The 27,117-nt window shown below is 43.9% G+C and overlaps 1 protein-coding gene across 1 annotated transcript in view; it reads left to right on the top strand.

Annotated features, from left to right (window-relative positions):
• The window catches only part of LOC137978562 (uncharacterized), a 12,171-nt gene extending 11,858 nt beyond the window's left edge, over positions 1-313 (top strand). Inside the window, exon 11 of the mRNA XM_068825552.1 lies at positions 1-313. This exon is cut by the window's left edge and continues 384 nt beyond it. The gene's annotated coding sequence lies outside the window, so the exon portion shown is untranslated.
• The last annotated feature ends 26,804 nt before the right edge of the window (positions 314-27,117 follow it).

Here is a 27,117-nt window from a genome sequence, read left to right as displayed (position 1 = left end):
TGGCCTACAAGCTTCAAGCCTTATATGTAACAGTGTATGAATGTTTATTCCCTATTTCAATCTGAGGACCCTTCTGCAAACCACTTTTTGTGACGTTCGTATATCTTCAATCAATAACGATGATTACAACTACTAATTCAAGCCAGGGGACAGAAGCAGGTGATTTTTGCGTCTTGAACACTAAATCCTAATGTGCAAGAGTCTCCCGAATTACTTAAGACATTTAGACATACTATCTTTTCAAAAAGAATCGTTAAAATTGGAAGAAAAGGAAATTAAAAGTAAGAGATCTAATTAAAGGGACTGAACAACTGTTATGTGGAAACGTTGAAATGGTTGAAACTAATTGCCCAATTTCGATACGTAAAACAAAAGCCACCATCTTGATGCTCTGCGGAGAAATAAACTCATACAAATCCTTCTTTTTATTCCCCAGAGCGTCGATTTTATGTTGAATTTTAATATATCGAATATATTTGTCGGAATGTTTTAAAAGACTTAACGGAGTTAGGTGGAACTCCTACCGTATTTAATTCATCACGTCAGACACGTGTAAAATGTGATGAACTGTTGAAATTGAATAAAGAGATGATGACATTTAAGCCACTTCAGTAAATGAGGGTGGGAGGACGTGAACGGAACCGCCCCTGAATAAATGTACCAGTGTAAGTGCACAGTATCGAATACCTAGGGAAATTGAAACGGTTAATAACGCGGTGCCAATTTTTCGAACTTCGACCATGGGCAATACTTTCACGATTTGTTATTTTAAAGGGAGCCTCTACTCCGCCTAATGAGTAATTTTAAACCGAACAAACTAATGTTTGCAATCAAAATTTACGGGACAATGTTCTTCAAAAAAGTGTTTGTATCGAAAAGAAGTGTTACAGTTGCTCTTATTTTCACAACCTCGACGGCAAGGGAGGAGAAGAGAGAGAGCTTGGGTTCGAGGTTGTTATTTTCACACAGGGTAACCGTATAATACATCACATTTATACAAGATGGCGGCCAACCTCATCCCCAGGTTCTCTCTCCTCGTCGGCAAAGAGACCCTGGGAACGAGGTTGGATGGCGACGCCCGGGAAATTTGAAACCAAAACAAGTGTTCTTGAAATTCATTTATTTCGAATGCAAACGCTTTCACTGGGAAAATTTCGAACAGTTTTGATTATAACCATGTAGTATATAGTTATTTCGTTGTTTTAGTGAATGTTCCCTATAAATAGAGGATATTACATGGCCGCGCGGAGATGCGAAATTTCTCTTCGAGTGTTGAAAAATATTTCACGAGTGAGCGCAGCGAACCATATATTGCTTATTTGCAAAGAATTATGGGTCATTCATAACTTCTCTCACGTGTTTTGAGAACTGTTTCTGCGTGTATGATCGGCTTACGCCATATTTACAATGTTACAAATTTGACAAATTTTTAAATGACACACCATATGCGCAGTGCAATACTGAGGTATCACCTTAAGCGGGATGCATGTGTGGGAAAGGTTGGCTAAGAAAAGTGGTGAAAGAGATGAAAAGGTAATTTTTTGGTTGGTGTGGAACCAAGGAGGTTAACTCGTGAAACTCGGGGGTAGAGATTGCCTATTTGGTCTCTCTAATGGTACCGGCAAATAACATTAGGTTTGGTTAAGGTGCGCGTATGCAAAATGGAACCTTTCACGGTTCTTTCCTCGTCTTATGCATTCTCGTCCCCAAAGTCCGCTTTTCTTTTGATCGGCGCCAAGAACACGGACTCTGGCCACAGCCAAAAATACGCGCAGTCGCGTTAATGGTATAATGTTGTAACCGTTGACGACCGTTATTGTTTCAAATTTCCGAGAATGCACAAAAGAGCCGGAAATATTTATCTCTAGAAACCACAGGAACTTTAATCCATGCATTTGTCACCAGTAGGGTGGATTGCTGCAACAGTACTGTATAGACCTTATTCATAAATGGCGGTCACATTTATAATTCTTTTGTTCACGTGCAAATTAGCCTACTAAGCCTCATTTTAGAGCAAGAATTCTTTTCAATTCATTGTATGGTATCGAGGCTTGGTAGGCTAATTTGCACTTCGACAAAAGAATTATAAATTGGCCGCCATTTATGAATAAGGTCTATGGACTTAACTGATTAGAGTGTAAGGTGAAGTGCTAAGTTTTTACCCCATATGAACCATGTGAGCGTTAGCCTTACTTATGGAAATGGCCCACACAAGGACAGAGAAAAACTCTGACCAGGGTGGGAATTGAACCGACGACCTTCGGGTTACATCCCCGCTGCTCTACCCACTGAGCTACAAGGTCAAGGTCAAGGTCAGGCCATAGGAACTGAAGATCTTAAAGTCACGGCAATGAACATTTTTACACTCTAATCAGGTAAGTCTGTTCAAATATAGGTGCCACACGGCCAAAACGTAATCCTTCCTTGTAGTTTACTGTATGGTCTGCCTGCGTATCAAATAGCGAAAGTTCAGCCGTTCAGCCTTGAATGCGGCCGCTAGAGTTACTTTTAACGAAAATATTGTCACATTACTCCGTTACAGTGAAGCAGTTACATTGGTTACCGGTTAGTTATAGGATTCAATTTAAGATTTTATCGAGAATTTTTAAAGCCATTGACAATGTGTCCGTAGTATATCAGGAGTCTCATTAATATTAGACCTAGTAGCCCACAAGGGCTACGGGTCAATAACCCATGAGGCGAGGCCGAATGGGCTATTGACCGGGAAATTTGTTTTGCTTTTTACCAAATTTAGATAGGCTGTTAAACAGACGGCAGAACCAGCCTTAATACAAGTAATCATTAATTGCAATTATGATTAAAAGTGCATGAGATATATATTGTAGCATAGGTATTTTATCAAAAGAATATTGTACTGAAAGCTTTCGTAAATAACGCTTGATCACCCCAACTGGTGTGCCAACCATCTCTTGGGATGACCCAAATGGAGAGCGTGTAGGTCGACAGAGTCCCTTCCCGTTGATGAACTACAATCACAACATATAGTTATTAGACGGTTGACCAAAAAATGGAAGACGAGATTGTTTAAGCTCACCTTTCTCACATCCTAAATACAGTTGCAGAAGTTTGATCAGAAACAAAGAGCGGTACCAAAATGATCCATGGCTTTCAATTACTCTGAGCTTACCTAAGTGAGCCCATGTTAAGGAGGTTTTAGTGATCCCTTTTGCCTAAAATTCCGGGGGGCAGTTTATCCCTTACCTCTAGAATTACTGAAACAGTTATCCCTGAAATAACTTTTCTTTGCAATTTGACAAGATGTGGCAATTATAAAGTGTAAAGCCACCCCTTTTTAACAGATAACCTAATACTGCATAAGCATACGAAATATCTTTAGTAAAATATGAAATTACCAAAAAATAACCTCCTTTCTTTAACTGATTTAATACTTAACTCAGAGTCCTGTGAGAGTGCTGGACAATCCTGGGGGGATCTTATTAATCACTTGGTTAGGCGCGATTTTTGTAGGATACCCAACTCGCAGAGCAGAGAGTTTTACCTCCTCGTCATCCTCATAATCGTTACATTTTGTATGAACAAGTCATAAGCTTAACAATTTACGTCCCAAGTGCTTGCCGTCTTCAGTACTTTTATGGCGATAAACGATGTGCTGCACTTCGCTTCACCGTATAAACAGTACTCATTGAAACATCTGCGGTTTTGGGACACAGTGGGTGGGCTCAGGTTAAGGCATCACGTGACAAATGTCAACCGTCCTAGTTCGAGAAGTCAACGAATTGGATCAAATATGGTAGGTTTATCACATTATAAGTGATTTTTCGGGGCAGTTTCTTCCACAGAAGCCGACATCCTAGCATCATTAAGCTAGAATGTGGGTGAAGCCAAGCCTTTGAAAGAACACAGAGACGAGAGATAGTTTCATGCAGACTGGGACGCCTAAAATGCCTTGTTGTAAACATGGCGGTTCACGAGTGAAGTTGTCTCTCTGGCCTTTCTGTGGACGAATTCCAGGACCTACCGATACAATTTGGGCACGTTTTGAAAGCTAAAAACCTCAATGGATGCTGTATTTTGCTGGTAGGACTGGGTGGCCCGACACTTATAAAAAAAGCTATGAAATGACAATCGGGTGTGTTCCCTTGTCATGGAATGGCAGAATTACCCAGAATTCTTTTGGGCATGAAGGAGGCAACTTGAGAAGCACGAGACTGGCCCTCATCAAATGGCTGAAGCGCGGCGGGAGGAAAAAGTGAGAAGACGATTTCTAGCCAGATACTAAGCAGTATCCCAGGTGTGTGCAGTTAACGTAGTTAGTTTTCTCTCGTGCTCTTCTTAGGCATGATCTTCGCGCAAATTATACATTCTGTCCCTCAATAAACCTAAAACAACCAGTTATGGTCTTAGTTCTTTTTTCTTACGTACCAGCTAAGTTGCGGAATGCGCTACCTGATTTTATCCGTACGTTTTAAAAGAGAATCCAGGGCCGCATTTTGTACAGCGGCTTTTCTTTTTAATGAATATATCTTTGAATATTATGTATTTGGTATGTATCTGTATATGTTATGTATTTTAGCATCAAATGTAATGTCTGGAAGACATTAGCTCCTGTAGTTATTCTGAAATTCGAGATGAAATGCATGCATGCATGTCTGTATGTTAAGTTTAGTAGGGCGCGTGCGCACACTTTGTAATGTGCGATCTTCAGTGCTTACCACATGTCAGATAAAATGACTTTTGCCTTATGTATTTAAGCCATCGAATTCTTACGTTAAATTGACAAGGGCGGTTTGGAGCTGTGAGTAGGCGTGGGATTTGTCTCATATGGTTTAGGGGCCGACATATCCCTCCCTCAATGCCGTACCGGGAGGCAAGGTCGGTAGCAGAAAGCAGCGAAGGGCCAACTGCGTCCAAAAGCGATCGCACGGGCCGAAATCACGTGATGACTCGTTTGGTACGACGCTCCAGCGCCGGTGTCTGGAGGTACTGCGTTTTTCTGTCTTGTTGAAAAATCCCGTCAGCGCATGCGTAAATGTTCTGGCTCTCCGTGACGTAGCATACCAAAAACAGATGCTGGTCTTTAAAAGGAATCACTGACATTTTATTTGATTCCACAGGCATAAACGTAACGTAAGAACCGTGCGTGTCTGGCCTTTTCGAGACAGAGGTCAGAGATAGTTTCATGCAGACTGGGACGCCTAAAATGCCTTGTTGTAAACATGGCGGTTCACGAGTGAAGTTGTCTCTCTGGCCTTTCTGTGGACGAATTCCAGGACCTACCGATACAATTTGGGCACGTTTTGAAAGCTAAAAACCTCAATGGATGCTGTATTTTGCTGGTAGGACTGGGTGGCCCGACACTTATAAAAAAAGCTATGAAATGACAATCGGGTGTGTTCCCTTGTCATGGAATGGCAGAATTACCCAGAATTCTTTTGGGCATGAAGGAGGCAACTTGAGAAGCACGAGACTGGCCCTCATCAAATGGCTGAAGCGCGGCGGGAGGAAAAAGTGAGAAGACGATTTCTAGCCAGATACTAAGCAGTATCCCAGGTGTGTGCAGTTAACGTAGTTAGTTTTCTCTCGTGCTCTTCTTAGGCATGATCTTCGCGCAAATTATACATTCTGTCCCTCAATAAACCTAAAACAACCAGTTATGGTCTTAGTTCTTTTTTCTTACGTACCAGCTAAGTTGCGGAATGCGCTACCTGATTTTATCCGTACGTTTTAAAAGAGAATCCAGGGCCGCATTTTGTACAGCGGCTTTTCTTTTTAATGAATATATCTTTGAATATTATGTATTTGGTATGTATCTGTATATGTTATGTATTTTAGCATCAAATGTAATGTCTGGAAGACATTAGCTCCTGTAGTTATTCTGAAATTCGAGATGAAATGCATGCATGCATGTCTGTATGTTAAGTTTAGTAGGGCGCGTGCGCACACTTTGTAATGTGCGATCTTCAGTGCTTACCACATGTCAGATAAAATGACTTTTGCCTTATGTATTTAAGCCATCGAATTCTTACGTTAAATTGACAAGGGCGGTTTGGAGCTGTGAGTAGGCGTGGGATTTGTCTCATATGGTTTAGGGGCCGACATATCCCTCCCTCAATGCCGTACCGGGAGGCAAGGTCGGTAGCAGAAAGCAGCGAAGGGCCAACTGCGTCCAAAAGCGATCGCACGGGCCGAAATCCCGGGATGACTCGTTTGGTACGACGCTCCAGCGCCGGTGTCTGGAGGTACTGCGTTTTTCTGTCTTGTTGAAAAATCCCGTCAGCGCATGCGTAAATGTTCTGGCTCTCCGTGACGTAGCATACCAAAAACAGATGCTGGTCTTTAAAAGGAATCACTGACATTTTATTTGATTCCACAGGCATAAACGTAACGTAAGAACCGTGCGTGTCTGGCCTTTTCGAGACAGAGGTCAGAGATAGTTTCATGCAGACTGGGACGCCTAAAATGCCTTGTTGTAAACATGGCGGTTCACGAGTGAAGTTGTCTCTCTGGCCTTTCTGTGGACGAATTCCAGGACCTACCGATACAATTTGGGCACGTTTTGAAAGCTAAAAACCTCAATGGATGCTGTATTTTGCTGGTAGGACTGGGTGGCCCGACACTTATAAAAAAAGCTATGAAATGACAATCGGGTGTGTTCCCTTGTCATGGAATGGCAGAATTACCCAGAATTCTTTTGGGCATGAAGGAGGCAACTTGAGAAGCACGAGACTGGCCCTCATCAAATGGCTGAAGCGCGGCGGGAGGAAAAAGTGAGAAGACGATTTCTAGCCAGATACTAAGCAGTATCCCAGGTGTGTGCAGTTAACGTAGTTAGTTTTCTCTCGTGCTCTTCTTAGGCATGATCTTCGCGCAAATTATACATTCTGTCCCTCAATAAACCTAAAACAACCAGTTATGGTCTTAGTTCTTTTTTCTTACGTACCAGCTAAGTTGCGGAATGCGCTACCTGATTTTATCCGTACGTTTTAAAAGAGAATCCAGGGCCGCATTTTGTACAGCGGCTTTTCTTTTAATGAATATATCTTTGAATATTATGTATTTGGTATGTATCTGTATATGTTATGTATTTTAGCATCAAATGTAATGTCTGGAAGACATTAGCTCCTGTAGTTATTCTGAAATTCGAGATGAAATGCATGCATGCATGTCTGTATGTTAAGTTTAGTAGGGCGCGTGCGCACACTTTGTAATGTGCGATCTTCAGTGCTTACCACATGTCAGATAAAATGACTTTTGCCTTATGTATTTAAGCCATCGAATTCTTACGTTAAATTGACAAGGGCGGTTTGGAGCTGTGAGTAGGCGTGGGATTTGTCTCATATGGTTTAGGGGCCGACATATCCCTCCCTCAATGCCGTACCGGGAGGCAAGGTCGGTAGCAGAAAGCAGCGAAGGGCCAACTGCGTCCAAAAGCGATCGCACGGGCCGAAATCCCGGGATGACTCGTTTGGTACGACGCTCCAGCGCCGGTGTCTGGAGGTACTGCGTTTTTCTGTCTTGTTGAAAAATCCCGTCAGCGCATGCGTAAATGTTCTGGCTCTCCGTGACGTAGCATACCAAAAACAGATGCTGGTCTTTAAAAGGAATCACTGACATTTTATTTGATTCCACAGGCATAAACGTAACGTAAGAACCGTGCGTGTCTGGCCTTTTCGAGACAGAGGTCAGAGATAGTTTCATGCAGACTGGGACGCCTAAAATGCCTTGTTGTAAACATGGCGGTTCACGAGTGAAGTTGTCTCTCTGGCCTTTCTGTGGACGAATTCCAGGACCTACCGATACAATTTGGGCACGTTTTGAAAGCTAAAAACCTCAATGGATGCTGTATTTTGCTGGTAGGACTGGGTGGCCCGACACTTATAAAAAAAGCTATGAAATGACAATCGGGTGTGTTCCCTTGTCATGGAATGGCAGAATTACCCAGAATTCTTTTGGGCATGAAGGAGGCAACTTGAGAAGCACGAGACTGGCCCTCATCAAATGGCTGAAGCGCGGCGGGAGGAAAAAGTGAGAAGACGATTTCTAGCCAGATACTAAGCAGTATCCCAGGTGTGTGCAGTTAACGTAGTTAGTTTTCTCTCGTGCTCTTCTTAGGCATGATCTTCGCGCAAATTATACATTCTGTCCCTCAATAAACCTAAAACAACCAGTTATGGTCTTAGTTCTTTTTTCTTACGTACCAGCTAAGTTGCGGAATGCGCTACCTGATTTTATCCGTACGTTTTAAAAGAGAATCCAGGGCCGCATTTTGTACAGCGGCTTTTCTTTTTAATGAATATATCTTTGAATATTATGTATTTGGTATGTATCTGTATATGTTATGTATTTTAGCATCAAATGTAATGTCTGGAAGACATTAGCTCCTGTAGTTATTCTGAAATTCGAGATGAAATGCATGCATGCATGTCTGTATGTTAAGTTTAGTAGGGCGCGTGCGCACACTTTGTAATGTGCGATCTTCAGTGCTTACCACATGTCAGATAAAATGACTTTTGCCTTATGTATTTAAGCCATCGAATTCTTACGTTAAATTGACAAGGGCGGTTTGGAGCTGTGAGTAGGCGTGGGATTTGTCTCATATGGTTTAGGGGCCGACATATCCCTCCCTCAATGCCGTACCGGGAGGCAAGGTCGGTAGCAGAAAGCAGCGAAGGGCCAACTGCGTCCAAAAGCGATCGCACGGGCCGAAATCCCGGGATGACTCGTTTGGTACGACGCTCCAGCGCCGGTGTCTGGAGGTACTGCGTTTTTCTGTCTTGTTGAAAAATCCCGTCAGCGCATGCGTAAATGTTCTGGCTCTCCGTGACGTAGCATACCAAAAACAGATGCTGGTCTTTAAAAGGAATCACTGACATTTTATTTGATTCCACAGGCATAAACGTAACGTAAGAACCGTGCGTGTCTGGCCTTTTCGAGACAGAGGTCAGAGATAGTTTCATGCAGACTGGGACGCCTAAAATGCCTTGTTGTAAACATGGCGGTTCACGAGTGAAGTTGTCTCTCTGGCCTTTCTGTGGACGAATTCCAGGACCTACCGATACAATTTGGGCACGTTTTGAAAGCTAAAAACCTCAATGGATGCTGTATTTTGCTGGTAGGACTGGGTGGCCCGACACTTATAAAAAAAGCTATGAAATGACAATCGGGTGTGTTCCCTTGTCATGGAATGGCAGAATTACCCAGAATTCTTTTGGGCATGAAGGAGGCAACTTGAGAAGCACGAGACTGGCCCTCATCAAATGGCTGAAGCGCGGCGGGAGGAAAAAGTGAGAAGACGATTTCTAGCCAGATACTAAGCAGTATCCCAGGTGTGTGCAGTTAACGTAGTTAGTTTTCTCTCGTGCTCTTCTTAGGCATGATCTTCGCGCAAATTATACATTCTGTCCCTCAATAAACCTAAAACAACCAGTTATGGTCTTAGTTCTTTTTTCTTACGTACCAGCTAAGTTGCGGAATGCGCTACCTGATTTTATCCGTACGTTTTAAAAGAGAATCCAGGGCCGCATTTTGTACAGCGGCTTTTCTTTTTAATGAATATATCTTTGAATATTATGTATTTGGTATGTATCTGTATATGTTATGTATTTTAGCATCAAATGTAATGTCTGGAAGACATTAGCTCCTGTAGTTATTCTGAAATTCGAGATGAAATGCATGCATGCATGTCTGTATGTTAAGTTTAGTAGGGCGCGTGCGCACACTTTGTAATGTGCGATCTTCAGTGCTTACCACATGTCAGATAAAATGACTTTTGCCTTATGTATTTAAGCCATCGAATTCTTACGTTAAATTGACAAGGGCGGTTTGGAGCTGTGAGTAGGCGTGGGATTTGTCTCATATGGTTTAGGGGCCGACATATCCCTCCCTCAATGCCGTACCGGGAGGCAAGGTCGGTAGCAGAAAGCAGCGAAGGGCCAACTGCGTCCAAAAGCGATCGCACGGGCCGAAATCCCGGGATGACTCGTTTGGTACGACGCTCCAGCGCCGGTGTCTGGAGGTACTGCGTTTTTCTGTCTTGTTGAAAAATCCCGTCAGCGCATGCGTAAATGTTCTGGCTCTCCGTGACGTAGCATACCAAAAACAGATGCTGGTCTTTAAAAGGAATCACTGACATTTTATTTGATTCCACAGGCATAAACGTAACGTAAGAACCGTGCGTGTCTGGCCTTTTCGAGACAGAGGTCAGAGATAGTTTCATGCAGACTGGGACGCCTAAAATGCCTTGTTGTAAACATGGCGGTTCACGAGTGAAGTTGTCTCTCTGGCCTTTCTGTGGACGAATTCCAGGACCTACCGATACAATTTGGGCACGTTTTGAAAGCTAAAAACCTCAATGGATGCTGTATTTTGCTGGTAGGACTGGGTGGCCCGACACTTATAAAAAAAGCTATGAAATGACAATCGGGTGTGTTCCCTTGTCATGGAATGGCAGAATTACCCAGAATTCTTTTGGGCATGAAGGAGGCAACTTGAGAAGCACGAGACTGGCCCTCATCAAATGGCTGAAGCGCGGCGGGAGGAAAAAGTGAGAAGACGATTTCTAGCCAGATACTAAGCAGTATCCCAGGTGTGTGCAGTTAACGTAGTTAGTTTTCTCTCGTGCTCTTCTTAGGCATGATCTTCGCGCAAATTATACATTCTGTCCCTCAATAAACCTAAAACAACCAGTTATGGTCTTAGTTCTTTTTTCTTACGTACCAGCTAAGTTGCGGAATGCGCTACCTGATTTTATCCGTACGTTTTAAAAGAGAATCCAGGGCCGCATTTTGTACAGCGGCTTTTCTTTTTAATGAATATATCTTTGAATATTATGTATTTGGTATGTATCTGTATATGTTATGTATTTTAGCATCAAATGTAATGTCTGGAAGACATTAGCTCCTGTAGTTATTCTGAAATTCGAGATGAAATGCATGCATGCATGTCTGTATGTTAAGTTTAGTAGGGCGCGTGCGCACACTTTGTAATGTGCGATCTTCAGTGCTTACCACATGTCAGATAAAATGACTTTTGCCTTATGTATTTAAGCCATCGAATTCTTACGTTAAATTGACAAGGGCGGTTTGGAGCTGTGAGTAGGCGTGGGATTTGTCTCATATGGTTTAGGGGCCGACATATCCCTCCCTCAATGCCGTACCGGGAGGCAAGGTCGGTAGCAGAAAGCAGCGAAGGGCCAACTGCGTCCAAAAGCGATCGCACGGGCCGAAATCCCGGGATGACTCGTTTGGTACGACGCTCCAGCGCCGGTGTCTGGAGGTACTGCGTTTTTCTGTCTTGTTGAAAAATCCCGTCAGCGCATGCGTAAATGTTCTGGCTCTCCGTGACGTAGCATACCAAAAACAGATGCTGGTCTTTAAAAGGAATCACTGACATTTTATTTGATTCCACAGGCATAAACGTAACGTAAGAACCGTGCGTGTCTGGCCTTTTCGAGACAGAGGTCAGAGATAGTTTCATGCAGACTGGGACGCCTAAAATGCCTTGTTGTAAACATGGCGGTTCACGAGTGAAGTTGTCTCTCTGGCCTTTCTGTGGACGAATTCCAGGACCTACCGATACAATTTGGGCACGTTTTGAAAGCTAAAAACCTCAATGGATGCTGTATTTTGCTGGTAGGACTGGGTGGCCCGACACTTATAAAAAAAGCTATGAAATGACAATCGGGTGTGTTCCCTTGTCATGGAATGGCAGAATTACCCAGAATTCTTTTGGGCATGAAGGAGGCAACTTGAGAAGCACGAGACTGGCCCTCATCAAATGGCTGAAGCGCGGCGGGAGGAAAAAGTGAGAAGACGATTTCTAGCCAGATACTAAGCAGTATCCCAGGTGTGTGCAGTTAACGTAGTTAGTTTTCTCTCGTGCTCTTCTTAGGCATGATCTTCGCGCAAATTATACATTCTGTCCCTCAATAAACCTAAAACAACCAGTTATGGTCTTAGTTCTTTTTTCTTACGTACCAGCTAAGTTGCGGAATGCGCTACCTGATTTTATCCGTACGTTTTAAAAGAGAATCCAGGGCCGCATTTTGTACAGCGGCTTTTCTTTTTAATGAATATATCTTTGAATATTATGTATTTGGTATGTATCTGTATATGTTATGTATTTTAGCATCAAATGTAATGTCTGGAAGACATTAGCTCCTGTAGTTATTCTGAAATTCGAGATGAAATGCATGCATGCATGTCTGTATGTTAAGTTTAGTAGGGCGCGTGCGCACACTTTGTAATGTGCGATCTTCAGTGCTTACCACATGTCAGATAAAATGACTTTTGCCTTATGTATTTAAGCCATCGAATTCTTACGTTAAATTGACAAGGGCGGTTTGGAGCTGTGAGTAGGCGTGGGATTTGTCTCATATGGTTTAGGGGCCGACATATCCCTCCCTCAATGCCGTACCGGGAGGCAAGGTCGGTAGCAGAAAGCAGCGAAGGGCCAACTGCGTCCAAAAGCGATCGCACGGGCCGAAATCCCGGGATGACTCGTTTGGTACGACGCTCCAGCGCCGGTGTCTGGAGGTACTGCGTTTTTCTGTCTTGTTGAAAAATCCCGTCAGCGCATGCGTAAATGTTCTGGCTCTCCGTGACGTAGCATACCAAAAACAGATGCTGGTCTTTAAAAGGAATCACTGACATTTTATTTGATTCCACAGGCATAAACGTAACGTAAGAACCGTGCGTGTCTGGCCTTTTCGAGACAGAGGTCAGAGATAGTTTCATGCAGACTGGGACGCCTAAAATGCCTTGTTGTAAACATGGCGGTTCACGAGTGAAGTTGTCTCTCTGGCCTTTCTGTGGACGAATTCCAGGACCTACCGATACAATTTGGGCACGTTTTGAAAGCTAAAAACCTCAATGGATGCTGTATTTTGCTGGTAGGACTGGGTGGCCCGACACTTATAAAAAAAGCTATGAAATGACAATCGGGTGTGTTCCCTTGTCATGGAATGGCAGAATTACCCAGAATTCTTTTGGGCATGAAGGAGGCAACTTGAGAAGCACGAGACTGGCCCTCATCAAATGGCTGAAGCGCGGCGGGAGGAAAAAGTGAGAAGACGATTTCTAGCCAGATACTAAGCAGTATCCCAGGTGTGTGCAGTTAACGTAGTTAGTTTTCTCTCGTGCTCTTCTTAGGCATGATCTTCGCGCAAATTATACATTCTGTCCCTCAATAAACCTAAAACAACCAGTTATGGTCTTAGTTCTTTTTTCTTACGTACCAGCTAAGTTGCGGAATGCGCTACCTGATTTTATCCGTACGTTTTAAAAGAGAATCCAGGGCCGCATTTTGTACAGCGGCTTTTCTTTTTAATGAATATATCTTTGAATATTATGTATTTGGTATGTATCTGTATATGTTATGTATTTTAGCATCAAATGTAATGTCTGGAAGACATTAGCTCCTGTAGTTATTCTGAAATTCGAGATGAAATGCATGCATGCATGTCTGTATGTTAAGTTTAGTAGGGCGCGTGCGCACACTTTGTAATGTGCGATCTTCAGTGCTTACCACATGTCAGATAAAATGACTTTTGCCTTATGTATTTAAGCCATCGAATTCTTACGTTAAATTGACAAGGGCGGTTTGGAGCTGTGAGTAGGCGTGGGATTTGTCTCATATGGTTTAGGGGCCGACATATCCCTCCCTCAATGCCGTACCGGGAGGCAAGGTCGGTAGCAGAAAGCAGCGAAGGGCCAACTGCGTCCAAAAGCGATCGCACGGGCCGAAATCCCGGGATGACTCGTTTGGTACGACGCTCCAGCGCCGGTGTCTGGAGGTACTGCGTTTTTCTGTCTTGTTGAAAAATCCCGTCAGCGCATGCGTAAATGTTCTGGCTCTCCGTGACGTAGCATACCAAAAACAGATGCTGGTCTTTAAAAGGAATCACTGACATTTTATTTGATTCCACAGGCATAAACGTAACGTAAGAACCGTGCGTGTCTGGCCTTTTCGAGACAGAGGTCAGAGATAGTTTCATGCAGACTGGGACGCCTAAAATGCCTTGTTGTAAACATGGCGGTTCACGAGTGAAGTTGTCTCTCTGGCCTTTCTGTGGACGAATTCCAGGACCTACCGATACAATTTGGGCACGTTTTGAAAGCTAAAAACCTCAATGGATGCTGTATTTTGCTGGTAGGACTGGGTGGCCCGACACTTATAAAAAAAGCTATGAAATGACAATCGGGTGTGTTCCCTTGTCATGGAATGGCAGAATTACCCAGAATTCTTTTGGGCATGAAGGAGGCAACTTGAGAAGCACGAGACTGGCCCTCATCAAATGGCTGAAGCGCGGCGGGAGGAAAAAGTGAGAAGACGATTTCTAGCCAGATACTAAGCAGTATCCCAGGTGTGTGCAGTTAACGTAGTTAGTTTTCTCTCGTGCTCTTCTTAGGCATGATCTTCGCGCAAATTATACATTCTGTCCCTCAATAAACCTAAAACAACCAGTTATGGTCTTAGTTCTTTTTTCTTACGTACCAGCTAAGTTGCGGAATGCGCTACCTGATTTTATCCGTACGTTTTAAAAGAGAATCCAGGGCCGCATTTTGTACAGCGGCTTTTCTTTTTAATGAATATATCTTTGAATATTATGTATTTGGTATGTATCTGTATATGTTATGTATTTTAGCATCAAATGTAATGTCTGGAAGACATTAGCTCCTGTAGTTATTCTGAAATTCGAGATGAAATGCATGCATGCATGTCTGTATGTTAAGTTTAGTAGGGCGCGTGCGCACACTTTGTAATGTGCGATCTTCAGTGCTTACCACATGTCAGATAAAATGACTTTTGCCTTATGTATTTAAGCCATCGAATTCTTACGTTAAATTGACAAGGGCGGTTTGGAGCTGTGAGTAGGCGTGGGATTTGTCTCATATGGTTTAGGGGCCGACATATCCCTCCCTCAATGCCGTACCGGGAGGCAAGGTCGGTAGCAGAAAGCAGCGAAGGGCCAACTGCGTCCAAAAGCGATCGCACGGGCCGAAATCCCGGGATGACTCGTTTGGTACGACGCTCCAGCGCCGGTGTCTGGAGGTACTGCGTTTTTCTGTCTTGTTGAAAAATCCCGTCAGCGCATGCGTAAATGTTCTGGCTCTCCGTGACGTAGCATACCAAAAACAGATGCTGGTCTTTAAAAGGAATCACTGACATTTTATTTGATTCCACAGGCATAAACGTAACGTAAGAACCGTGCGTGTCTGGCCTTTTCGAGACAGAGGTCAGAGATAGTTTCATGCAGACTGGGACGCCTAAAATGCCTTGTTGTAAACATGGCGGTTCACGAGTGAAGTTGTCTCTCTGGCCTTTCTGTGGACGAATTCCAGGACCTACCGATACAATTTGGGCACGTTTTGAAAGCTAAAAACCTCAATGGATGCTGTATTTTGCTGGTAGGACTGGGTGGCCCGACACTTATAAAAAAAGCTATGAAATGACAATCGGGTGTGTTCCCTTGTCATGGAATGGCAGAATTACCCAGAATTCTTTTGGGCATGAAGGAGGCAACTTGAGAAGCACGAGACTGGCCCTCATCAAATGGCTGAAGCGCGGCGGGAGGAAAAAGTGAGAAGACGATTTCTAGCCAGATACTAAGCAGTATCCCAGGTGTGTGCAGTTAACGTAGTTAGTTTTCTCTCGTGCTCTTCTTAGGCATGATCTTCGCGCAAATTATACATTCTGTCCCTCAATAAACCTAAAACAACCAGTTATGGTCTTAGTTCTTTTTTCTTACGTACCAGCTAAGTTGCGGAATGCGCTACCTGATTTTATCCGTACGTTTTAAAAGAGAATCCAGGGCCGCATTTTGTACAGCGGCTTTTCTTTTTAATGAATATATCTTTGAATATTATGTATTTGGTATGTATCTGTATATGTTATGTATTTTAGCATCAAATGTAATGTCTGGAAGACATTAGCTCCTGTAGTTATTCTGAAATTCGAGATGAAATGCATGCATGCATGTCTGTATGTTAAGTTTAGTAGGGCGCGTGCGCACACTTTGTAATGTGCGATCTTCAGTGCTTACCACATGTCAGATAAAATGACTTTTGCCTTATGTATTTAAGCCATCGAATTCTTACGTTAAATTGACAAGGGCGGTTTGGAGCTGTGAGTAGGCGTGGGATTTGTCTCATATGGTTTAGGGGCCGACATATCCCTCCCTCAATGCCGTACCGGGAGGCAAGGTCGGTAGCAGAAAGCAGCGAAGGGCCAACTGCGTCCAAAAGCGATCGCACGGGCCGAAATCCCGGGATGACTCGTTTGGTACGACGCTCCAGCGCCGGTGTCTGGAGGTACTGCGTTTTTCTGTCTTGTTGAAAAATCCCGTCAGCGCATGCGTAAATGTTCTGGCTCTCCGTGACGTAGCATACCAAAAACAGATGCTGGTCTTTAAAAGGAATCACTGACATTTTATTTGATTCCACAGGCATAAACGTAACGTAAGAACCGTGCGTGTCTGGCCTTTTCGAGACAGAGGTCAGAGATAGTTTCATGCAGACTGGGACGCCTAAAATGCCTTGTTGTAAACATGGCGGTTCACGAGTGAAGTTGTCTCTCTGGCCTTTCTGTGGACGAATTCCAGGACCTACCGATACAATTTGGGCACGTTTTGAAAGCTAAAAACCTCAATGGATGCTGTATTTTGCTGGTAGGACTGGGTGGCCCGACACTTATAAAAAAAGCTATGAAATGACAATCGGGTGTGTTCCCTTGTCATGGAATGGCAGAATTACCCAGAATTCTTTTGGGCATGAAGGAGGCAACTTGAGAAGCACGAGACTGGCCCTCATCAAATGGCTGAAGCGCGGCGGGAGGAAAAAGTGAGAAGACGATTTCTAGCCAGATACTAAGCAGTATCCCAGGTGTGTGCAGTTAACGTAGTTAGTTTTCTCTCGTGCTCTTCTTAGGCATGATCTTCGCGCAAATTATACATTCTGTCCCTCAATAAACCTAAAACAACCAGTTATGGTCTTAGTTCTTTTTTCTTACGTACCAGCTAAGTTGCGGAATGCGCTACCTGATTTTATCCGTACGTTTTAAAAGAGAATCCAGGGCCGCATTTTGTACAGCGGCTTTTCTTTTTAATGAATATATCTTTGAATATTATGTATTTGGTATGTATCTGTATATGTTATGTATTTTAGCATCAAATGTAATGTCTGGAAGACATTAGCTCCTGTAGTTATTCTGAAATTCGAGATGAAATGCATGCATGCATGTCTGTATGTTAAGTTTAGTAGGGCGCGTGCGCACACTTTGTAATGTGCGATCTTCAGTGCTTACCACATGTCAGATAAAATGACTTTTGCCTTATGTATTTAAGCCATCGAATTCTTACGTTAAATTGACAAGGGCGGTTTGGAGCTGTGAGTAGGCGTGGGATTTGTCTCATATGGTTTAGGGGCCGACATATCCCTCCCTCAATGCCGTACCGGGAGGCAAGGTCGGTAGCAGAAAGCAGCGAAGGGCCAACTGCGTCCAAAAGCGATCGCACGGGCCGAAATCCCGGGATGACTCGTTTGGTACGACGCTCCAGCGCCGGTGTCTGGAGGTACTGCGTTTTTCTGTCTTGTTGAAAAATCCCGTCAGCGCATGCGTAAATGTTCTGGCTCTCCGTGACGTAGCATACCAAAAACAGATGCTGGTCTTTAAAAGGAATCACTGACATTTTATTTGATTCCACAGGCATAAACGTAACGTAAGAACCGTGCGTGTCTGGCCTTTTCGAGACAGAGGTCAGAGATAGTTTCATGCAGACTGGGACGCCTAAAATGCCTTGTTGTAAACATGGCGGTTCACGAGTGAAGTTGTCTCTCTGGCCTTTCTGTGGACGAATTCCAGGACCTACCGATACAATTTGGGCACGTTTTGAAAGCTAAAAACCTCAATGGATGCTGTATTTTGCTGGTAGGACTGGGTGGCCCGACACTTATAAAAAAAGCTATGAAATGACAATCGGGTGTGTTCCCTTGTCATGGAATGGCAGAATTACCCAGAATTCTTTTGGGCATGAAGGAGGCAACTTGAGAAGCACGAGACTGGCCCTCATCAAATGGCTGAAGCGCGGCGGGAGGAAAAAGTGAGAAGACGATTTCTAGCCAGATACTAAGCAGTATCCCAGGTGTGTGCAGTTAACGTAGTTAGTTTTCTCTCGTGCTCTTCTTAGGCATGATCTTCGCGCAAATTATACATTCTGTCCCTCAATAAACCTAAAACAACCAGTTATGGTCTTAGTTCTTTTTTCTTACGTACCAGCTAAGTTGCGGAATGCGCTACCTGATTTTATCCGTACGTTTTAAAAGAGAATCCAGGGCCGCATTTTGTACAGCGGCTTTTCTTTTTAATGAATATATCTTTGAATATTATGTATTTGGTATGTATCTGTATATGTTATGTATTTTAGCATCAAATGTAATGTCTGGAAGACATTAGCTCCTGTAGTTATTCTGAAATTCGAGATGAAATGCATGCATGCATGTCTGTATGTTAAGTTTAGTAGGGCGCGTGCGCACACTTTGTAATGTGCGATCTTCAGTGCTTACCACATGTCAGATAAAATGACTTTTGCCTTATGTATTTAAGCCATCGAATTCTTACGTTAAATTGACAAGGGCGGTTTGGAGCTGTGAGTAGGCGTGGGATTTGTCTCATATGGTTTAGGGGCCGACATATCCCTCCCTCAATGCCGTACCGGGAGGCAAGGTCGGTAGCAGAAAGCAGCGAAGGGCCAACTGCGTCCAAAAGCGATCGCACGGGCCGAAATCCCGGGATGACTCGTTTGGTACGACGCTCCAGCGCCGGTGTCTGGAGGTACTGCGTTTTTCTGTCTTGTTGAAAAATCCCGTCAGCGCATGCGTAAATGTTCTGGCTCTCCGTGACGTAGCATACCAAAAACAGATGCTGGTCTTTAAAAGGAATCACTGACATTTTATTTGATTCCACAGGCATAAACGTAACGTAAGAACCGTGCGTGTCTGGCCTTTTCGAGACAGAGGTCAGAGATAGTTTCATGCAGACTGGGACGCCTAAAATGCCTTGTTGTAAACATGGCGGTTCACGAGTGAAGTTGTCTCTCTGGCCTTTCTGTGGACGAATTCCAGGACCTACCGATACAATTTGGGCACGTTTTGAAAGCTAAAAACCTCAATGGATGCTGTATTTTGCTGGTAGGACTGGGTGGCCCGACACTTATAAAAAAAGCTATGAAATGACAATCGGGTGTGTTCCCTTGTCATGGAATGGCAGAATTACCCAGAATTCTTTTGGGCATGAAGGAGGCAACTTGAGAAGCACGAGACTGGCCCTCATCAAATGGCTGAAGCGCGGCGGGAGGAAAAAGTGAGAAGACGATTTCTAGCCAGATACTAAGCAGTATCCCAGGTGTGTGCAGTTAACGTAGTTAGTTTTCTCTCGTGCTCTTCTTAGGCATGATCTTCGCGCAAATTATACATTCTGTCCCTCAATAAACCTAAAACAACCAGTTATGGTCTTAGTTCTTTTTTCTTACGTACCAGCTAAGTTGCGGAATGCGCTACCTGATTTTATCCGTACGTTTTAAAAGAGAATCCAGGGCCGCATTTTGTACAGCGGCTTTTCTTTTTAATGAATATATCTTTGAATATTATGTATTTGGTATGTATCTGTATATGTTATGTATTTTAGCATCAAATGTAATGTCTGGAAGACATTAGCTCCTGTAGTTATTCTGAAATTCGAGATGAAATGCATGCATGCATGTCTGTATGTTAAGTTTAGTAGGGCGCGTGCGCACACTTTGTAATGTGCGATCTTCAGTGCTTACCACATGTCAGATAAAATGACTTTTGCCTTATGTATTTAAGCCATCGAATTCTTACGTTAAATTGACAAGGGCGGTTTGGAGCTGTGAGTAGGCGTGGGATTTGTCTCATATGGTTTAGGGGCCGACATATCCCTCCCTCAATGCCGTACCGGGAGGCAAGGTCGGTAGCAGAAAGCAGCGAAGGGCCAACTGCGTCCAAAAGCGATCGCACGGGCCGAAATCCCGGGATGACTCGTTTGGTACGACGCTCCAGCGCCGGTGTCTGGAGGTACTGCGTTTTTCTGTCTTGTTGAAAAATCCCGTCAGCGCATGCGTAAATGTTCTGGCTCTCCGTGACGTAGCATACCAAAAACAGATGCTGGTCTTTAAAAGGAATCACTGACATTTTATTTGATTCCACAGGCATAAACGTAACGTAAGAACCGTGCGTGTCTGGCCTTTTCGAGACAGAGGTCAGAGATAGTTTCATGCAGACTGGGACGCCTAAAATGCCTTGTTGTAAACATGGCGGTTCACGAGTGAAGTTGTCTCTCTGGCCTTTCTGTGGACGAATTCCAGGACCTACCGATACAATTTGGGCACGTTTTGAAAGCTAAAAACCTCAATGGATGCTGTATTTTGCTGGTAGGACTGGGTGGCCCGACACTTATAAAAAAAGCTATGAAATGACAATCGGGTGTGTTCCCTTGTCATGGAATGGCAGAATTACCCAGAATTCTTTTGGGCATGAAGGAGGCAACTTGAGAAGCACGAGACTGGCCCTCATCAAATGGCTGAAGCGCGGCGGGAGGAAAAAGTGAGAAGACGATTTCTAGCCAGATACTAAGCAGTATCCCAGGTGTGTGCAGTTAACGTAGTTAGTTTTCTCTCGTGCTCTTCTTAGGCATGATCTTCGCGCAAATTATACATTCTGTCCCTCAATAAACCTAAAACAACCAGTTATGGTCTTAGTTCTTTTTTCTTACGTACCAGCTAAGTTGCGGAATGCGCTACCTGATTTTATCCGTACGTTTTAAAAGAGAATCCAGGGCCGCATTTTGTACAGCGGCTTTTCTTTTTAATGAATATATCTTTGAATATTATGTATTTGGTATGTATCTGTATATGTTATGTATTTTAGCATCAAATGTAATGTCTGGAAGACATTAGCTCCTGTAGTTATTCTGAAATTCGAGATGAAATGCATGCATGCATGTCTGTATGTTAAGTTTAGTAGGGCGCGTGCGCACACTTTGTAATGTGCGATCTTCAGTGCTTACCACATGTCAGATAAAATGACTTTTGCCTTATGTATTTAAGCCATCGAATTCTTACGTTAAATTGACAAGGGCGGTTTGGAGCTGTGAGTAGGCGTGGGATTTGTCTCATATGGTTTAGGGGCCGACATATCCCTCCCTCAATGCCGTACCGGGAGGCAAGGTCGGTAGCAGAAAGCAGCGAAGGGCCAACTGCGTCCAAAAGCGATCGCACGGGCCGAAATCCCGGGATGACTCGTTTGGTACGACGCTCCAGCGCCGGTGTCTGGAGGTACTGCGTTTTTCTGTCTTGTTGAAAAATCCCGTCAGCGCATGCGTAAATGTTCTGGCTCTCCGTGACGTAGCATACCAAAAACAGATGCTGGTCTTTAAAAGGAATCACTGACATTTTATTTGATTCCACAGGCATAAACGTAACGTAAGAACCGTGCGTGTCTGGCCTTTTCGAGACAGAGGTCAGAGATAGTTTCATGCAGACTGGGACGCCTAAAATGCCTTGTTGTAAACATGGCGGTTCACGAGTGAAGTTGTCTCTCTGGCCTTTCTGTGGACGAATTCCAGGACCTACCGATACAATTTGGGCACGTTTTGAAAGCTAAAAACCTCAATGGATGCTGTATTTTGCTGGTAGGACTGGGTGGCCCGACACTTATAAAAAAAGCTATGAAATGACAATCGGGTGTGTTCCCTTGTCATGGAATGGCAGAATTACCCAGAATTCTTTTGGGCATGAAGGAGGCAACTTGAGAAGCACGAGACTGGCCCTCATCAAATGGCTGAAGCGCGGCGGGAGGAAAAAGTGAGAAGACGATTTCTAGCCAGATACTAAGCAGTATCCCAGGTGTGTGCAGTTAACGTAGTTAGTTTTCTCTCGTGCTCTTCTTAGGCATGATCTTCGCGCAAATTATACATTCTGTCCCTCAATAAACCTAAAACAACCAGTTATGGTCTTAGTTCTTTTTTCTTACGTACCAGCTAAGTTGCGGAATGCGCTACCTGATTTTATCCGTACGTTTTAAAAGAGAATCCAGGGCCGCATTTTGTACAGCGGCTTTTCTTTTTAATGAATATATCTTTGAATATTATGTATTTGGTATGTATCTGTATATGTTATGTATTTTAGCATCAAATGTAATGTCTGGAAGACATTAGCTCCTGTAGTTATTCTGAAATTCGAGATGAAATGCATGCATGCATGTCTGTATGTTAAGTTTAGTAGGGCGCGTGCGCACACTTTGTAATGTGCGATCTTCAGTGCTTACCACATGTCAGATAAAATGACTTTTGCCTTATGTATTTAAGCCATCGAATTCTTACGTTAAATTGACAAGGGCGGTTTGGAGCTGTGAGTAGGCGTGGGATTTGTCTCATATGGTTTAGGGGCCGACATATCCCTCCCTCAATGCCGTACCGGGAGGCAAGGTCGGTAGCAGAAAGCAGCGAAGGGCCAACTGCGTCCAAAAGCGATCGCACGGGCCGAAATCCCGGGATGACTCGTTTGGTACGACGCTCCAGCGCCGGTGTCTGGAGGTACTGCGTTTTTCTGTCTTGTTGAAAAATCCCGTCAGCGCATGCGTAAATGTTCTGGCTCTCCGTGACGTAGCATACCAAAAACAGATGCTGGTCTTTACAAGGAATCACTGACATTTTATTTGATTCCACAGGCATAAACGTAACGTAAGAACCGTGCGTGTCTGGCCTTTTCGAGACAGAGGTCAGAGATAGTTTCATGCAGACTGGGACGCCTAAAATGCCTTGTTGTAAACATGGCGGTTCACGAGTGAAGTTGTCTCTCTGGCCTTTCTGTGGACGAATTCCAGGACCTACCGATACAATTTGGGCAAGTTTTGAAAGCTAAAAACCTCAATGGATGCTGTATTTTGCTGGTAGGACTGGGTGGCCCGACACTTATAAAAAAAGCTATGAAATGACAATCGGGTGTGTTCCCTTGTCATGGAATGGCAGAATTACCCAGAATTCTTTTGGGCATGAAGGAGGCAACTTGAGAAGCACGAGACTGGCCCTCATCAAATGGCTGAAGGGCGGCGGGAGGAAAAAGTGAGAAGACGATTTCTAGCCAGATACTAAGCAGTATCCCAGGTGTGTGCAGTTAACGTAGTTAGTTTTCTCTCGTGCTCTTCTTAGGCATGATCTTCGCGCAAATTATACATTCTGTCCCTCAATAAACCTAAAACAACCAGTTATGGTCTTAGTTCTTTTTTCTTACGTACCAGCTAAGTTGCGGAATGCGCTACCTGATTTTATCCGTACGTTTTAAAAGAGAATCCAGGGCCGCATTTTGTACAGCGGCTTTTCTTTTTAATGAATATATCTTTGAATATTATGTATTTGGTATGTATCTGTATATGTTATGTATTTTAGCATCAAATGTAATGTCTGGAAGACATTAGCTCCTGTAGTTATTCTGAAATTCGAGATGAAATGCATGCATGCATGTCTGTATGTTAAGTTTAGTAGGGCGCGTGCGCACACTTTGTAATGTGCGATCTTCAGTGCTTACCACATGTCAGATAAAATGACTTTTGCCTTATGTATTTAAGCCATCGAATTCTTACGTTAAATTGACAAGGGCGGTTTGGAGCTGTGAGTAGGCGTGGGATTTGTCTCATATGGTTTAGGGGCCGACATATCCCTCCCTCAATGCCGTACCGGGAGGCAAGGTCGGTAGCAGAAAGCAGCGAAGGGCCAACTGCGTCCAAAAGCGATCGCACGGGCCGAAATCCCGGGATGACTCGTTTGGTACGACGCTCCAGCGCCGGTGTCTGGAGGTACTGCGTTTTTCTGTCTTGTTGAAAAATCCCGTCAGCGCATGCGTAAATGTTCTGGCTCTCCGTGACGTAGCATACCAAAAACAGATGCTGGTCTTTACAAGGAATCACTGACATTTTATTTGATTCCACAGGCATAAACGTAACGTAAGAACCGTGCGTGTCTGGCCTTTTCGAGACAGAGGTCAGAGATAGTTTCATGCAGACTGGGACGCCTAAAATGCCTTGTTGTAAACATGGCGGTTCACGAGTGAAGTTGTCTCTCTGGCCTTTCTGTGGACGAATTCCAGGACCTACCGATACAATTTGGGCAAGTTTTGAAAGCTAAAAACCTCAATGGATGCTGTATTTTGCTGGTAGGACTGGGTGGCCCGACACTTATAAAAAAAGCTATGAAATGACAATCGGGTGTGTTCCCTTGTCATGGAATGGCAGAATTACCCAGAATTCTTTTGGGCATGAAGGAGGCAACTTGAGAAGCACGAGACTGGCCCTCATCAAATGGCTGAAGGGCGGCGGGAGGAAAAAGTGAGAAGACGATTTCTAGCCAGATACTAAGCAGTATCCCAGGTGTGTGCAGTTAACGTAGTTAGTTTTCTCTCGTGCTCTTCTTAGGCATGATCTTCGCGCAAATTATACATTCTGTCCCTCAATAAACCTAAAACAACCAGTTATGGTCTTAGTTCTTTTTTCTTACGTACCAGCTAAGTTGCGGAATGCGCTACCTGATTTTATCCGTACGTTTTAAAAGAGAATCCAGGGCCGCATTTTGTACAGCGGCTTTTCTTTTTAATGAATATATCTTTGAATATTATGTATTTGGTATGTATCTGTATATGTTATGTATTTTAGCATCAAATGTAATGTCTGGAAGACATTAGCTCCTGTAGTTATTCTGAAATTCGAGATGAAATGCATGCATGCATGTCTGTATGTTAAGTTTAGTAGGGCGCGTGCGCACACTTTGTAATGTGCGATCTTCAGTGCTTACCACATGTCAGATAAAATGACTTTTGCCTTATGTATTTAAGCCATCGAATTCTTACGTTAAATTGACAAGGGCGGTTTGGAGCTGTGAGTAGGCGTGGGATTTGTCTCATATGGTTTAGGGGCCGACATATCCCTCCCTCAATGCCGTACCGGGAGGCAAGGTCGGTAGCAGAAAGCAGCGAAGGGCCAACTGCGTCCAAAAGCGATCGCACGGGCCGAAATCCCGGGATGACTCGTTTGGTACGACGCTCCAACGCCGGTGTCTGGAGGTACTGCGTTTTTCTGTCTTGTTGAAAAATCCCGTCAGCGCATGCGTAAATGTTCTGGCTCTCCGTGACGTAGCATACCAAAAACAGATGCTGGTCTTTACAAGGAATCACTGACATTTTATTTGATTCCACAGGCATAAACGTAACGTAAGAACCGTGCGTGTCTGGCCTTTTCGAGACAGAGGTCAGAGATAGTTTCATGCAGACTGGGACGCCTAAAATGCCTTGTTGTAAACATGGCGGTTCACGAGTGAAGTTGTCTCTCTGGCCTTTCTGTGGACGAATTCCAGGACCTACCGATACAATTTGGGCAAGTTTTGAAAGCTAAAAACCTCAATGGATGCTGTATTTTGCTGGTAGGACTGGGTGGCCCGACACTTATAAAAAAAGCTATGAAATGACAATCGGGTGTGTTCCCTTGTCATGGAATGGCAGAATTACCCAGAATTCTTTTGGGCATGAAGGAGGCAACTTGAGAAGCACGAGACTGGCCCTCATCAAATGGCTGAAGGGCGGCGGGAGGAAAAAGTGAGAAGACGATTTCTAGCCAGATACTAAGCAGTATCCCAGGTGTGTGCAGTTAACGTAGTTAGGTTTCTCTCGTGCTCTTCTTAGGCATGATCTTCGCGCAAATTATACATTCTGTCCCTCAATAAACCTAAAACAACCAGTTATGGTCTTAGTTCTTTTTTCTTACGTACCAGCTAAGTTGCGGAATGCGCTACCTGATTTTATCCGTACGTTTTAAAAGAGAATCCAGGGCCGCATTTTGTACAGCGGCTTTTCTTTTTAATGAATATATCTTTGAATATTATGTATTTGGTATGTATCTGTATATGTTATGTATTTTAGCATCAAATGTAATGTCTGGAAGACATTAGCTCCTGTAGTTATTCTGAAATTCGAGATGAAATGCATGCATGCATGTCTGTATGTTAAGTTTAGTAGGGCGCGTGCGCACACTTTGTAATGTGCGATCTTCAGTGCTTACCACATGTCAGATAAAATGACTTTTGCCTTATGTATTTAAGCCATCGAATTCTTACGTTAAATTGACAAGGGCGGTTTGGAGCTGTGAGTAGGCGTGGGATTTGTCTCATATGGTTTAGGGGCCGACATATCCCTCCCTCAATGCCGTACCGGGAGGCAAGGTCGGTAGCAGAAAGCAGCGAAGGGCCAACTGCGTCCAAAAGCGATCGCACGGGCCGAAATCCCGGGATGACTCGTTTGGTACGACGCTCCAGCGCCGGTGTCTGGAGGTACTGCGTTTTTCTGTCTTGTTGAAAAATCCCGTCAGCGCATGCGTAAATGTTCTGGCTCTCCGTGACGTAGCATACCAAAAACAGATGCTGGTCTTTACAAGGAATCACTGACATTTTATTTGATTCCACAGGCATAAACGTAACGTAAGAACCGTGCGTGTCTGGCCTTTTCGAGACAGAGGTCAGAGATAGTTTCATGCAGACTGGGACGCCTAAAATGCCTTGTTGTAAACATGGCGGTTCACGAGTGAAGTTGTCTCTCTGGCCTTTCTGTGGACGAATTCCAGGACCTACCGATACAATTTGGGCAAGTTTTGAAAGCTAAAAACCTCAATGGATGCTGTATTTTGCTGGTAGGACTGGGTGGCCCGACACTTATAAAAAAAGCTATGAAATGACAATCGGGTGTGTTCCCTTGTCATGGAATGGCAGAATTACCCAGAATTCTTTTGGGCATGAAGGAGGCAACTTGAGAAGCACGAGACTGGCCCTCATCAAATGGCTGAAGCGCGGCGGGAGGAAAAAGTGAGAAGACGATTTCTAGCCAGATACTAAGCAGTATCCCAGGTGTGTGCAGTTAACGTAGTTAGTTTTCTCTCGTGCTCTTCTTAGGCATGATCTTCGCGCAAATTATACATTCTGTCCCTCAATAAACCTAAAACAACCAGTTATGGTCTTAGTTCTTTTTTCTTACGTACCAGCTAAGTTGCGGAATGCGCTACCTGATTTTATCCGTACGTTTTAAAAGAG

The sequence above is a fragment of the Montipora foliosa genome, chromosome 12 (genome assembly GCF_036669935.1).
Source record: "Montipora foliosa isolate CH-2021 chromosome 12, ASM3666993v2, whole genome shotgun sequence".
In the NCBI taxonomy this organism is placed as follows: domain Eukaryota; kingdom Metazoa; phylum Cnidaria; class Anthozoa; order Scleractinia; family Acroporidae; genus Montipora; species Montipora foliosa.
The sequence above is the reverse complement of the archived record's forward strand: the minus strand, read 5'-3'. Positions and strand labels throughout refer to the sequence as shown.